The sequence below is a fragment of the Vipera berus genome (assembly GCF_964194415.1).
Source record: "Vipera berus genome assembly, chromosome: 9".
Classification (NCBI taxonomy): Eukaryota; Metazoa; Chordata; class Lepidosauria; order Squamata; family Viperidae; genus Vipera; species Vipera berus.
The window spans coordinates 12,570,248-12,586,323 of record NC_138212.1 but is presented as its reverse complement, the minus strand read 5'-3'; the positions used below and the strand labels follow the sequence as shown (position 1 = coordinate 12,586,323).

The following is a 16,076-nucleotide window of genomic DNA, read 5'->3' as shown; positions in this document are numbered from 1 at the left end:
CATCAATCCATTCAGTGGTTTTATATATGGAATGAAAGTTTATCCCTCCTAGGGGAAATCTAATGCTTTGATTACCTTTTCTTTAAAATATGTGGAGGAAAAAGCGAGGGGGGGGGGGAAGCTTCAATGTTTAAAGTCTTTGGATCCCATTGATCTTTCCCTGAATCAGACAAAATCCTTTTTTAATGTCATTGATTCTAAATGTAAATTTCTCCTTTTCCTAATGAACCCTGATATTCTACCACTTTTAACTGTCTCAATCAATTAGGATGGGTCCTTCGTAAATTTCTTACTCCGACTGCTAAGACACTGGGGATGCTCCGTCTGTCTTGTCTGCTTGTTTTCTAGGCAGCATCTCTTCTCCTCCTTCCCCCAAGGTCGTCCACACATCCCATTTGCATGCTATTGGTAAATCTTGAACGAAGGCAGTAGAAAAAAAAGGGGTGTAATATGGACTTAGTATTTTTCTCCTGCCATTTTGGGTGTTAGAGAATCCAGTTCTTACGCTATTTTAGCACCGGTACTAAACTAGTCAGCAACTACTAGACCCAAAGCTGCATACTGCCCAAAAAAAGTCTTCCTTTTTTTTACAGCCTCTAGATACTGCGTTTTCCACTTTTTGAAACACACTGAAGAGTTAGAGCGTTTGGCTTTTGAAGAGCAAAAATGTAAACCAACATTAGGCTTAATTCAAAAAGATAAGCAGAAGCAAAATATTTAGCCTTATCCCGCTTTAAAAAAAAATCCTAGGGGGAAAAAAAATTTAAAAAAATGGCCTTGCCACCTTGGAGCAAATTGCCCCACCCACTCTGCAATCATCTTCTTCTTTACAAATCCTCAAGGCCCATGGAAGCCGTTATATGCCGCTAGCCAGCGTGGATATCTTGATTTAATTCACTGAATCTTCAAGCCTGGACTGACAACAGATTTACCTCTCTCTCTAGAGAGAGACAGAGAGAGAGAGAGATTGTCTAGGTAAAGTGTTCCACTGCAGAACAAAAAAAGTATTCTGTAAATCAATACATAATAATGAAGGTAATAATTCCTATCTTGTCTGTCAGCTCACCAATAAATCCAAGAAAAGAAAAAAAAGGGAGGCTGGGGGAAGGAGGAAAGAAATGCCTCTGCAGCCAATGAATGCTGCCGTTGGGATTGAATTAGCATGTTTCACATCAAGAGTTTTCGTCTCCCCTTAATATTACAAAAGCACTTGTAAACTGTTCCTTGTTCTGCTTACACCCAGCAGAGACATTTGCTTGATTTAATACAGGGAGAAGAGTGAAGGGGAAAAAACACAAAATGAGAAAAGTAGGGAGATGTGTGTGGAGAGGGTGAAAGCAAATATTTCAGATACACTCTCCTTTTTTATTTAAATTGGAGTTTCTACAAAAGCCAAAAGCAGAGGACAGGAGGGGGACTAAGAACCACACACACACACCCAAATGTTGCAAAATTAAAATTATTGGGATTCCTATCACTGACCATGCTAGTTGTGGCTACTGGGAGATGTAGTTCAGCAGCATCCGGATCAGTGTTTATCAGTCTCAGCAACTTTAAGACATGTGAACTTCAACTCCCAGAATTCTCTAGCTAGCATGGGGCTGAGGAATTCTGGGACTTGAAGGCCACACATCTTAAACTTGCTGAGATTGATAGAGGGGAAGGAAGGAAGGAAGGAAGGAAGGAAGGAAGGAAGGAAGGAAGGAAGGAAGGAAGGAAGGAAGGAAGGAAGGAAGGAAGGAAGGGGAAATGAACATTGGCCTTTGCTTTGGATAGGACTAGTAGTTTTGGCCTACAAACATCTAGACATTGCAGGCTCAAACATTCTTTGTTTTAGAAAAGGGAAAAAAATCTCCAGTAGTTTTAAAAAATAAGATGGATGATGCCATCTCAAAGTGGCCTTGCTCTTAATCACACCTTGTCACCTTTATTTGTTCAACCTCCTCCTGGGACAGACTATCTCAACTTGAATTACAAACCTTCTTCCTCAATTAGGAAGTCCAAGATTAAATGTTTTGAAGCATCTCTCTAGAAAACTTCAGATATTAGCTGTTTTCCCTGATAGACAGATTGTGATAGGACATTTGATGGGGACTTGCTAAATTAAAAAAAAAAAACTCTGTTGAAAAACTCTGTTGACCATCATCAAGCTAAGCTGGTTTTATCATTGCTTAACACGGTCATCAGCAAAGACTATGTGCTCATCTTGGTCAGCTTTAACCCTGGATTGCTTTCTGTGTCTCTGCAGAAATGAAGCCTATTAGATCAGTATATAATTCAACACAGTGTGCAAATTCAGAAACCGGGTTATTTCAGGGTATGTTGTATGCTATTCCAGGATTCCAACCCTCTCCCTTTTATTGGACCCAACTTGGCATCTCCAGATGTGTAAGGCTTGTCATGAGTATGAAGAATACCTTGAAGGACAGAAGGAAGATCCATTATGAAGGCAACTAGCAGACAATTGAAACTTAAGCCCAGGCCAAGAAAGTGGTTTGTGAAAATGCTTCAGACAGCTCACCTCTTGAATTCACATGAAGAAAATTGCCTCCAGAAGTTGAGGGTGCTCCAACACTGGAGGTTTTTTAGAAGAGATTGGGCAACCATTTGTCTGAAATGGTATAGGGTTTCCTGCCTGAGCAGGGGGTTGGACTAGATGACCTCCAAGGTCCCTTCCAACTCTGTTATTCTATTATTATTCTGTTAAAATTCCTTCTGCACCAGAGACAACTTCCTTGTGAATCTAATCACATTTGGCCAACTCTTCGGAGAAGGGCGGGATATAAATGGAATTAAAATAAATAAATAAATAAAATAAAGCATTCAATTCAATTCAAAGAGAGGGAATAAGGGAAGCACATTTTTAAATTAGTAACCCACTTGTTAAGTGAATCTGGCTTCCCTATTGGCTTTGCTTGCCAGAAGGTCGCAAAAGAGGATCACATGACTCCGGGACACTGCAAACGTTATAAATATGAGCCAGTTGCCAAATGTCTGAATGTAAATCACGTGACCACTGGGATGTTGCAGCAGTCCTAAAGAGTGAAAAATGGTCGTAAGTCACATTTTTTCCAGTGCCGTTGTAACTTTGACCGGTCACTAAATTAACTGTTATAAGCTGAGGACTACCTGTAAAAGGAGTTTTAGGTCTACACGGTGTCCGATTCTTAGTCTGGTCTACCTTCTAGGGCTGACAGAGCTGCAACTTCTAAAATATGCCAGTACAAGCAGTCTCGACACAGCCGGGAGCAGTGGTGTGCTGGAGCCAGCTTGTATCACCTCCTGAGAGCCAATTATTAAATTTTCTGGAGTTTTGTGAGCCTGTGGAGTGCTGAGCTGTGCCACAATTCCTGGCACGCCCATCAGCTGCTTGGTGGCTAGCAGAGGCAATTGCGCTGACAGCATCCATGAGGACTGGAGGCCTGTCTGGGAGGTATCAGGTTGGGGAAAGCTTTTCTCTCGAATAAAACAGTACTGACACATCTGAACCGATTCGGTAATACTAAATCAAATGCGGATGTTCCCTGAGGCTGCTTGTTCATTTGGTGAAATGCTGCTAGCCCAGAGTTCATTTAGCCTCACAATTCATGTTGATTGATTCTTTTTTTTTCTGGGCTGCTGTTCATTTCCGCCCCTTTCCCTCCTCTTTACTCTCCTCTTCTTACTCAAAAAGGCACAACAGGAAGGACAGGTACCACTGTGGGGAGGGGACCCCTCGTGGTTTCTCCCTCCCATTTAGCAGGCAGCTTCTGCTCTAGAGCTCCATCAGAAGAAACATTTCCTCGGATCTCATATTTCAAGAATGCATTGGCTTAGGACTCTCCTCCACTGATTATTCCTGCCATCCTCAGAAAGTGCTCCATCTCTGGCTGGAAATTATTTTTACCACCTCGGTTTCTAAGAAGGATTATTCTGTGGCTCTGCCCTTTTCATTCCTCAGTGCTCGGAAAGAATGTTTGCTTTCTTCCAAACAGCCCCCCTACCTTTTATTTCCTAACGCTGTTTTTATCTCTGTTGTAAATCAGACAGCTGTAAGGATAAACAGTTGGAGTTTATGCTAATACCCTTCTGATGATAATCAACCGTTCTCTGGCAGCAACAGAAATAGAAGGGCAGGAATCTCTGCTGCTCTAGCCAAGCCCCTGGGAAGCCACATCTACCTCCTTAGAAGACCTTAATGATGCCTCCAAGTAGATTCCATAACCATGTCTCCTGGGATCTCTTGGTTTTCTGCTAAATACTATTTGATGGTAACATTCCAGCTAAAAATGCGATAGTACCACACAAACAACTGCAGATATGGAAGAAAACAGTAATAAAATCTCACCATCGCCGCAACCTGAGGAGGATAATTTCCATGATACCCATGGAACTGATGATGCAGAGAGAGACGTATGTCCTTCAAAGCAAAGCAGCATTCATAAAGCCTGTGGCTTCTACTAGTGAAGCAGCCATGTTGTTCTTTGGAAGAGCCTCGTCCAGTTTAATCAAATGCACCATACATGCCCAATGCAGGCACAGAAGTGTCTCATGGGCAGTGAAGTTGCCAGAGGAGACATAAAGGAGGCATCTCCATTTTGGAAGTAGCACCAGCTGATTAAAAAGGGCAGCAAGGAGTTTTGGAAGGAAACTTATACAGTTGCGATCTGAGAAAGAGATACTGCTTGTCTATAGGCCTTAGGATAGGGGTGTCCAACCTTGGCCAGTTTAAGACCTGTGGACTTCAACTCCTAGAATTCCACAGCCAACCATGAATTGAAGCCCACAAGGCTTTAAATTGCCAAGGTTGAACTTGGTTGCCTTAGAATTTCAGCCTATTACTACATTAATTAGAGTTTCCGGCACACACATTTACAGAAAAGTGGTTTTATTTATCAATCACTAAACACTAAAAGATGGAGGTGCCTAATCATTTTATATAATTTGTGCTATTTAATGAAACTTTCATTTCAGATGCATTCTTTTTAAATAAAATAAAATATCAGTAGGCTTTTTGCCCAGACTTGCTATGAGGCAGAGATGAACCCCCCCACACACACACACAAATGTCCCCCTCCCCAGCTGAAATAAGAAGTGCTAGAGTTTATCCATCTTAATTTACATTTCCACAAATGCCTTTCTGTGCCATCTTTTCTCATCTATGGAATTGCTGGGTGGTTAAATATTAATTTTCTTATATTATGCAAAATGTTTTTGAAAGCTTCTACTTTATTTTTAGTCAACATGCTGAATTTTGCAAAAGTCCAATTAGCTCCTTGTGACATGAAACCATCCCTCTCCTTCTGTTCCCATCTGTACCATTTTTCTGTGTTGGTAGCAAACTAGATGTTACAGCTAGTCCTTGACTTAAGACTGAAGTTACAAGCAACCAAAAATGGGGATTTCATGAAGTTCTGACAGTCAAAGTGCTTTGCAGTCCTCTGTAAGTGGTTTATAAAGTCAGCATATTGCCCCCGATTTGGCTTCTCATTTTACTGATCTTGGAAAGATGGAAGGCTGAGTCAACCTAGAGCTGGTCAGGATCAAACTCTTGGCAGTGAGCAGAGCTAGCCTACAATACTGCACCAATTCTAACCACTGCATCAATATGGCTCTATAACTTGAAACATGGTTGCAACTGTGGGAAGAAAGGAATAGCTAAGCTATTGGGAATTTAAGACAGACACTGCAATATCTAGCTAGATTCCCAATTCCCAATGGCTAAAAGCATTGTTACTTTCTTTCCCCTTATTTTTATTTTGTTAATTTATAACTGTCTTAGGTATAATAAACCAAACCTCAGAATGTATACAAATTCAGCAGTGGAAACAATGAAAAGTTGCACAGGCTGAACCCTTAAATGGGGCCAGATGTTTTCATGGGTTTCCAAGAGGGACCTATGACGGGAGATTTTTCAACTTCATGGTCACATAAAACTGCAAAATTGGGACACACAAGCTGCAGAAGGCTCTGATATTGTTCACCAGGATTCCAGCAGATGCTCCTTCAGTTCATTGAGTGGGACATATGTTGACATCCTATCCTGAAATACTACCTTCAAGATTGATAGCTGGCATTGGAGCAGTTCCAACTTTAATTAAAGGCATTTTTATTTAAGCCCTCTTGAGAGAAGTTCGTCTAGCTGCTAGAACACAGCAATCACTTTTTCTGAAATCCAGAGGGAGATATTCCATGCAGAAGCAGAGAAACCCAGAGGACCATCCTAAAGAATTGTAATGTGGGTTGGTGGCGAACCTATGGCACGCATGCCAGAGGGGGGCACTCAGACCCCTCTTTGTGGGTATGTGTGCTGTTGCCCCAACCTCACCTCCCCCCGCAGCCCCCTCCTCACCAGTAGCCCCCCCCCCCCGGAGGAGAGTCATCCCTGGGCACGGCCCACGCAGAGCAGCGCAGCCAAGGACATGGCAGCCAGGCAGCAGGGAGAAGGCTCCGCCTTTGCACCCCGTCATGTGTACAAGATGCTGTGGGGTGTGGGTGGAGGGCATGGCTGCTATGGTGTTGCAGGGCCACCTGGGTGATCTGTGGCAGGTGGTGGAGGTGGTAGGTGGCTGGGCGGGGCGGGAGTGGGGGCAGAGCAGGTGGGCTGGGGGTGGGCTGGGGGGGCGGTTTTTGGACACTCAGTTTCTAAAAGGTTTGCCATCACTGGGATAGACTTACCATACACAAGATGCAATAATGTAAATGGCCATTGGGGGCAATAAAGAGTACTGGCCACCTAGAGGTTCTCCGAAGTACTGCAGCCCCTATAGAACACACCTTCAAGTAACCCGCTCCATTCTAACCAACTAACCAAATGTGTGGTCAACTGAGTTTAGATTGGTGCGTTTCACAACCGATGTGGACCACCTTCTCCTTAATTGTGATGTGCATTATTCCATTTACATCAAAATGCTTTAATCCGGTTTGGTTTTGCTTACTATACACAACTGCACTACAGGTAGTCCTCAACTTTTGATCACAACTGAGCTCAACATTTACGTTGCTAAATGGAACATCTTTTAAGTGAGCTTGCCCCATTTTACGCCCTTTCTTGCCCCAGCTGTTAAGTGAATCGTTGCATTTATTAAGTCAGTAACATGGTTGTTAAGTGGATCTGGATTCCTCATTGACTTTGCTGGTCAGAACGTTGCAAAAACTGATCAAATGACCCCAGGACACTGCTGCCGTCATAAATATGAACCACTTGCCAAGCATTTGAATTTTGATCCTGTGACCATGGGGACGCTGCAACAGTCGTGTGAAAAATGGTCATAAGTCACTTTTTCCCCTGCCATTGTAACTTTGAACGGTCACTAAATGAGCCTTGGTGGAGCAGTGGGTTGATGCCTCCTTAAGTAACACCAGCTGCCTGCAATTAGTGCAGGTTCGCATCCCACCAGGCTCAAGGTTGACTCAGCCTTCCATCCTTCCCAGGTAGGTAAAATGAGGACCCAGATTGTTGGGGGCAATTAAGCTGACTTTGTAATAATGCCGCTTGGGGTGTGTGTGTGTGTGTGAAAGCCCTAATAAGCAGGCATATACATAGAATGAAGGCTACTGCTAAGCTTGTAAGCCGCCCTGAGTCTTCGGAGAAGGGTGGGATAGAAATGGAATTAAAATAAAAATAAAATAAAATAAAACTAAATGAACTAAAGTCAAGGACTACCTGTATATTTACTTTCCACTCTGCCTTTCCAGCCAGCCAGAAGGATCAAGAGGGAGGATAGCCTTTTAGAAATCCGAAGGTGAGATAAAAGCCAACTGATTCACAGGTTCTCTGTAGGTGCATAAAAGCTAAAATCATCAGAAAGCAATTCAGGAGAGCAGGTGGCCACATTTCCCTCACAGTCAAGGTCACCTGATTTACAGGTAGAGAATTATTTGCTGCAGTTTCTTCATTTTTTTTATTTTTTATTTTAATCCCATTTATATCCCGCCCTTCTCCGAAGACTCAGGGCAGCTTACAAGCTTAGCAGTAGCCTTCATTCTATGTATCTGCCTGCTTATTAGGGCTTTCACACACACACACCCAGCGGCATTATTACAAAGTCAGCTTAATTGCCCCCAACAATCTGGGTCCTCATTTTACCTACCTCGGAAGGATGGAAGGCTGAGTCAACCTTGAGCCTGGTGGGACTCGAACCTGCACTAATTGCAGGCAGCTGGTGTTACTTAAGGAGGCATTAGCCCACTGCTCCACCAAGGCTCCATGGGTTAGTTGAACTGGTGAGACATTATGATGGCCTTTCCCCCCCCCCCAAATACACCATTTTTTACTGGGGTGGCTTGCTTTCGCCTTCATCTAAATATTTCTGATATTCATTTGCACTTACAGGTAGTCCTCGACTTACAGCCATTTGTTTAGTGTCCATTCGAAATCACCACACCACTGAAAAAAGTGCCTTAAGCCAGTCTTTGCACTTAAAACTGTTGCAGCATCCTCAGGATCACGTAATAGCACGATCAAAAGTCGGATGCTTGGTAACCGGCATATATTTATCACAATTGCCCATCCTGGGATCATGTGAGTGCCATCTGCAACCTTCCCAGCTGGCCTCTGACAAGCAAAGTCTATGGGAAAAGCCAGATTCAGTTAATGACCATGTGACTAACAACTAGTTTTTCACTTGAAGCCCGAGCCAAAATGGTCATAAAATCAGGACCGACTCACTTAAGAATCATCTTGCTTAGCAATGCAAATCTGGATCCCCGTGGTGGTCATAATCTCAAGGACTAGGTGGTTATATCACATTTGCAAAGCACAGAACCAAAAGTACAGGAGAATGACAAGAAAGTTCAGTGATGTTATTAGCTGAAAATTACTAGGGCCACTTGCTAACTGTAGGGCTGCAGTACAGCAATAGAAGAATGAAGTGATCAGAACAATCGCTTCCAACTGTTTATTACACGAATAAATTCTGTTTCATTCTCGCTAGACTTTCATTTCTTGAAGGTTAAAAACAAACCTCAACCACTTCAGTTTAATCCAGACCTGAATAAAAAGAATCAAGCTGTTCCATATGATTGTTATGATCTCTGGATGGGCTCAGCTGATTTCCTAGCCTACCTGAGCTGCAGGAAGCCACTCCTCACCAACACTCAAGAAAATGTTTTGGCAGGGGAGTTGTTGTTGTTGTTAGCTGTGAAGTCGTGTCCGACCCATCGCGACCCTATGGAAAACGTTCCTCCAGGCCTTCCTGTCCTCTACCATCTTCTGGAGTCCATTTAAGCTCACGCCTACTGCTTCAGTGACTCCATCCAGCCACCTCATTCTCTGTCGTCCCCTTCTTCTATTGCCCTCGATCTTTCCCAGCATTAGGCTCTTCTCCAGTGAGTCCTTCCTTCTCATTAGGTGGCCAAAGTATTTGAGTTTTAGCTTCAGGATCAGGCCTTCTAAAGAGCAGTCAGGGTTGATCTCCTCTAGGACTGACCGGTTTGATCGCCTTGCAGTCCAAGGGACTCGCAGGAGTCTTCTCCAGCACCATAGCTCAAAGGCCTCAATTCTTTGGCGCTCAGCCTTTCTTATGGTCCAACTTTCACTGCCATACATTGCATCGTCTTTTAAGATTTTGAATAGCTCAGCTGGAATACTGTCACCTCCACTAGCTTTGTTGTTGCTCAGCTTTTCTAAAGCCCACTTCACTTCACATTCTAGGATGTCTGGCTCGAGGTTAGTGACCACCTCATTGTGATTATCAGGGACGTTAAGCTCATTCTTGTATAGTTCTTCTGTGTAATTTTGCCACCTCTTCTTAATCTCTTCTGCCTCTGTTAGGTCCCTGCCATTTTGGTCCTTTATCATGCCCATTTTTGCATTGAACGTTCCCTTCATCTCTCCAATTTTCTTGAAAAGATCTCTGGTCCTCCCTATTCTATTGTTTTCTTCTATTTCTTTGCACTGTTCATTTAAGAAGGCATTTCTTCTGAGGGATTCTTGCCCACAGTAGTATACCTGATAGTCATCTGAATTAATTCACCCATTCCTGTCCATTTTAGTTTGCTGATATCTAAAATGTCGATGTTCAGTCTTGTCATCTCTTGTTTGACCACGTCCAGCTTTCCTTGATTCATGGATCTTACATTCCAGGTTCCTATGGAGAAAACATCTTTACAGCATCGGACTTTCCTTTCACCACCAGACACATCCACAGCTGAGCGTCCTTTCGGCTTTGGCCCAGTCGCTTCATTCTTTCTGGCGCTACTAGTACTAGCCCTCTGCTCTTCCCCAGTAGCATATTGGACGCCTTCTGACCTGAGGGGCTCATCTTCCAGCGTCATATCGTTTTGCCTTTTGGTACTGTCCATAGGGTTTTCATGGCAAAGATACTGGAGTGGGTTGCCATTTCCTTCTCCAGTGGATCACGTTTTGTCAGAACTCTCTGCTATGACCTGTCCGTCTTGGGTGGCCCTGCACGGCATAGCTCATAGCTTCATTGAATTACGCAAGCCCCTTTGCCACGACAAGGCAGTACTCCATGAAGGGGGGCAGGGGAGTAGGTCAGAGCAAAGATGGATAAAGTACAGCTGCCAGCATCTCTCATCAGTGGTCCATCTGGGATTGCTGGGAATTGTAGTTTAGCAACATCTGAGTGGCCACATGCATCCTATGTATTATTCTTGCACAGTGGGTCTGTGCATATACCCAGGGCTTTTTTCCTCATAGAACGCTCAGAACGGAGTTCCAGCACCTTTTTTGGATAGAACCTCATAGGGTAGGCAAGGTGGGTTGTATGACATGTGTGAGTTCCGGCACCTTTTTCTTTTACAAAAAAAGCACTGCATATACCTACAAGTCAACTGCTGCCTGGATGTGTCCCTGTAATTTTCTTGGCAAGATTTTGTAAGTGCTTTGCCACTTTCTCTTTCCTAGGGCTGTGTGTGTGTGACTGGCTCAAGGTCACCCAGCTGCCTTTGTGCCTATGGCGAGATTCGAACTTAGGGTATCCCAATTTGATGCTTTAACCACCAGACCAAAGTGGCTTTTGCATTGACAGTGTTTATGGTAAAAATCATCTGGATCTTTTTTAGAGGGAAGGCAGACCAAGGGGAAGCAGGACGACTGACTCCAAGGAGTTAGGGACAGGCTGTCAAATCAGAGCCACAAAATGTCAACTCAGCAGTGAAATTTTCAACCACTAAAAAACCATTCGTTTAGCTGACGTTCGTGCAAAATTACAAAAGCACTGAAAAGAAAAGACAGAACTATTTTTTTTCCACCTTACAGTAATGATCCTTGCAGCGTATCTCTCTCTGGTCACACGTTCAAAATTCAGATGCCTGGTAATGGACAGTCCTATTTATGAGAGTTGCAGTGTCCCGGGGTCATGTGATCATCTTTTGTGAACCAACCAAGTCAGCGGGGAAGCCAGATTCACTTCACAACCGCGTTACTAACTTGACTGCAGCCGTTCACTCAAGAACTGTGGCAAAGAGATGTCATAAAATCGGGCAACGTTCGCTTAACTGTCTTGCTTAACAACAGAAATGCTGGGCTCACTTCTGGCCGTAAGTCCAGGACTTACCTGTACTAAGAAGTTATTCCAAAGAGCTGTATTTTCCAACGAGAAGAGCAAGCTCCTGGTTCTGAGCCATTTTCTTGCCATCCTAATTTTGAACATCAGGAGGTACCTAAAAGACAGGTCTCTGAGGCAAACATTCCATCTGGCTGGCTGATTGAGTTTGGAATGAGATGCTGACACACGGCAGGAATTATTTTCCTGCCCTGTTAACCTCTCGGGCAGCTTGGCCTCGTGGCGAAGGCCACCTGAAAAAGCTAACAAACTTCCTTACATTTGTGCGAGTTAGAATCACCAGCTTTATACCGTCTGTAGAATAAAATGCAAAATATTTCAGGGTAAACACTGTATTTAAAGCCGCAGCTGCTTCTGCCCAGCCCTTTGTAATGTTGATAAAAAACTACGGATAGGCTTACGGTTTTATGACCTGCCTTGAGAACAAGTGAACTGATTTACCACAGCTTCTTCGTTTGATTCCCTGCCTGAATCTCATTAGGCTGCAAGCCTAAAATGAAAGGAAATGAGAGAATAAAGAATTCTAAGGGAGAATAAAGTCTACCGGCTGCCTTCATACCTTTCAACTAGCTCAGATAGAAAGTTCTCAAGGTTGTATTGTCCAGTGTGCAAAGCTGGATGAGGGTGAGGCTAGCTTGCTTTGTGCCTTAGTGTAGCATATTGTGCAAATCCAATTAAGTGGCCCCTTAACGTATGGTGTCATCCTAGAAAATGAGTTGATTTTTGTAAACATGTTGTAAAAGTACAGGCCAGGATAGCTACCAGAATCAGCCACCCTAATTTTCTAGAGAAAAAGAAGGACTAGGGTTGACATGATAGCAATATTCCAGTTTTTGAGGGGCTGCCACAAAGAAGAGGGGGTCAACTATTTTTCAAAGCAATGGATGGGAACTAATCAAGGAAAGAAGCAACCTGGAATTAAGGAGAAACTTCCTGACGGTGAGAACAATTAACCCGTGGAACAGCTTGCCTTCAGTAGCTGTGGATGCTTCATCACTGGAGGTTTTTTAAAAAAGAGATTGCACAGCCACTTGTCTCAATCTGTATAATAGGGTCTCCTGCCCGAGCAGAGGGTTTGACTAGAAGATCTCCAAGGTCCCTTCCAGCTCTTTTCTGACTGATATGCTTGCAGTAGAAAAAAACAACAACACAATGACCCAATGCATTTAGTTTGTTATTAATGAAGCTATGCCATCAAGTCAGTGTCAATTCTCGGGGACCATAGATTTTCTCCACAATTATCTGCCCCTAACTTGGTCTTTCAAGTCTTCCAGTGATGAACCCACCACCTCTGTAACTAAGTCCATCCATTCTGCTGGTGATCACCCTCTTCATCTTTTCCCATCACCTTTCCCGGCATTGCAACCTTCCCCGCAGAGCTGGGTTTCCTCCCTAATGGATTTGAAGTATGATCGTTTGAGCTCAGTTGCTTGTGCTTGGAGTAAGAACTCCGTGTTGATTTGGATCGATTGTGGGATTTTTTTTTAAAGTTAATTTAGCAAAAATGACTCATAATAAAAAATCGAATTTGATGAGCAATTGCATTATTAAGTTTATATATAAATAAATTAACGATAGCACTTGCATATATATATATATATATATAATGTTTTCTGAGGTTTTCGCGGGTGTTCGTATGTGGATCTTTGGTTATTCGGGTTTTTCCCCGCGTAGAACTAAAGGTGTAGGAGCGACGTTTCGACGGAATCCCATCCGTCATCATCAGGATATATATATATATATATATATATATATATATATATATATATATATATATATATATATATATATATATATATATATAGAGAGAGAGAGAGAGAGAGAGAGAGAGAGAGAGAGAGATACCATTGCCTCTCTACATACACACACACACACACACACACACACACACACACACACACACCATTGCCTCTCTACAATATGAGAATTCTCTGGAAACAGCAGAATTGCAATTACAAAATTAAGCAGTGAAGGGGGGCAAAGAGCTCTTCCGATGCTCGGCTACGAGATGAACGGAGAACTTTATGGGGGTCAGCGGGTGCTAGGCAGATATCCGCCCCCCCCCCCCCCCGGCCAAGTTTTCTCCTGCTCCGTTGGGCGAAATCGACAGCCGTGCCAACGTGCAGCGGCCCTCTATCGCCCTCTAGAGGCCAGAGCTGGGAGAGTTCCTTATGACGGAGGGAATGGCCAAAGGTCGGGGTCTCTGGGTAAGGTAAAGGTAAAGCCAAACTGTTGGCCGGGGCGGGGTGGGGGAGGGATATGGGGCGAAAAAGCAGTGCTTCGCGAACTGGAAGGATACAGGCACTTCGCGCAACACTTGCATAACGGAGCGGGACTTAGGATTCTTCGTGCAAAATGGGAGCGCTGCTTGCAAACTTTAGCAGAGGATCCTGGTTAGTATAGCATGTGCTCTCCAAGATCGAACCCTACCATTTAAAATTCATGGGGGCAGGGCGCCGTAATAGGTCAGTGTTGGTTAATCTAAGGGAGATAAGTGGTTCCAAAATGTGAAAAGTAAAAATAAAATCGGGGCAAGGACAGGATTCAGGGCTTCAGCCCAACTGGGCTATGGTACTCTACAACTACAGTACTCCTTTGACAAAAGTAACAGAAGTTGGTCATTTCCAAACTAAAACCCCTGTCCTAGAGAACAGAACATCACATAAGCATGGATTCTGTGATCTGTTGAAATGGAAGAAACTAAGACCTACCATCAAACTGGGATTCATTGCAGACCCAACCAGTTTTTGTAGGTAGGAGTTGAAGTATCTCATCTCTAGATTCCATCCCTGAATGCACGACTAAAGAGACCACACTTACTAGAGGACCAAGATCAGACTTATTTTCAAGCACAAATCTTAATAGTGCTAGTATGGAACAAGGGAGATGCTTAGCCTGGCTACTTAATTAACTTGTTTTCTAGGTTCTTACAGTACGCATTGCCAAACCAACTTAACATGCAACACATGGAGTCACTAAGAGGCTATCCCAACTTTAATCAAACTCAACATGCCCCTGCCAACTTAGTCTGCTGGTAAACCCATATAAAGACAAATCAAGGCTTACAAAGTCAATGGCTGAGTTCACACAACACACTTAAGTCAGGGGGACTTCAAACTTGGCCCTTTGATGACTTGTGTACTTCAACTCCCAGAATTCCTCAGCCAGGAATTCTGGGAGTTGAAGTACACAAGTCATCAAAGGGCCAAGTTTGTAGACTCCTGCACTAAGTCAAACCACTCACAGCTCATGATGGCTTAGTGTGGAGCACGAGTTCGTGTTTCCTCAAGATCAGCAGATTGTTCCTTCTACCAAAAGTTTCTCCAACCACAAGTCTTACCTTTCAGGGTGTCTGCAGAGAAATCCTCCTTTGACTTCATGTCGGGTAGCTCACATGGATATTCCATCTTGATGAAGTTTCTTCCAGGTAGAGAAGCAGTAAAGCTGAACCAGAAATGGGGAAGGCATAAATTCTAAGCCTCCCTTTGACGTGAGTCCCAGGTGGGTGACTTTAGGCCAATCTCTCCCTCTCAACCTAACCCAGGGGTAGGCAACCTTGGCTCTTTTATGACTCGTGGACAACTCCCAGAATTCCTGAGCCAGCACGGCTCAGCTTGGAAACCTCTCCCTTTCCCCTCAGCATGGTTGGCTCAGGAATCCTGGGAGTTGAAGTCCACGAGTCACAAAAGAGCCAAGGTTGCCTACCCCTGACCTAACCCATCTTACAAAATTGTGGGGACATAAATGGAAGGAGCATTGGGTATACCACCTTCAGTTTTATAAACTAGGCAGGATATGAGTCTTACCCAGTGTTTCTCAATCTTGGTAGCTTTAGATATGTGGACTTCAACCCCCAGAATTCCCCAGCTAGTCATGAGATGACAATTAGTTATATTTGCCCTAATATTATTAAAGTAGCCTAATTACTCTAGTTAAAAGGAACATGTGTTAACCAGGCAGACCAAAGGACATGAAAAATGTATGAGTAATATGCTTGTAAATGTAAGAGCAATACTAGTTGATGTCCAATATTTTGCACCAACAAAGCCAAGTCAAAGTTCATTTGCAGGAAGCAAAGAATGAAATGGGGGAAAACTCAAGAGAAGGTACCCTTGGTTGCCCAACATTTTCAAAAACAGACCCAAATCCAAGTTGTACCTTCCCCATTTGCCTCTACTCACAGATCACATTGTTGCTGCAGTGTGTTAGAGCATCAACAGCTTTCTGCTGTTATCAGCAGTTGCATCTTTGATAAGGACCAAACTCAGAGTTATGTTCTTAGACACCAACCCCAGATTTATTAACTTATATGCCATCAAGTTGTTTCCAATTGCTAGTGGCTCCACAGTTTTTCTCTGTGATGTTCTGGTCCTAACCTGGTCCTTCAGCTCTTCCAATGGTGCCCCCATCATCATTTTAACTAGATCTGTCCACTTTGCTGCTGGTTGTCCTCTTCTTCCTTCCTTCCTTCTTTCCATCTTTCCCAGCATTACAGCCTTTTCCAGAGAGTTGGGACTTTGCATAATTGCTGGAGCAGTGACAGATGGTGCTAAGTTATGACACATA

The 16,076-nt window shown here is 43.5% G+C and overlaps 1 protein-coding gene across 4 annotated transcripts in view; it reads right to left on the bottom strand.

Annotated features, from left to right (window-relative positions):
- Window positions 1-16,076, bottom strand: part of TCEA3 (transcription elongation factor A3) — a 52,841-nt gene that overhangs the window by 4,683 nt on the left and 32,082 nt on the right. For 2 of the 4 annotated variants that reach the window (XR_014027308.1, XR_014027311.1), the window contains 4 exons: window positions 15,887-16,038; window positions 14,851-14,954; window positions 11,502-11,607; window positions 294-414 (listed from right to left, as the gene is read on the bottom strand). The gene's annotated coding sequence lies outside the window, so the exon portion shown is untranslated. The remainder of the gene's footprint in view (window positions 1-293; window positions 415-11,501; window positions 11,608-14,850; window positions 14,955-15,886; window positions 16,039-16,076) is intronic. The other 2 variants (XR_014027309.1, XR_014027310.1) reach the window with 2 other exon arrangements.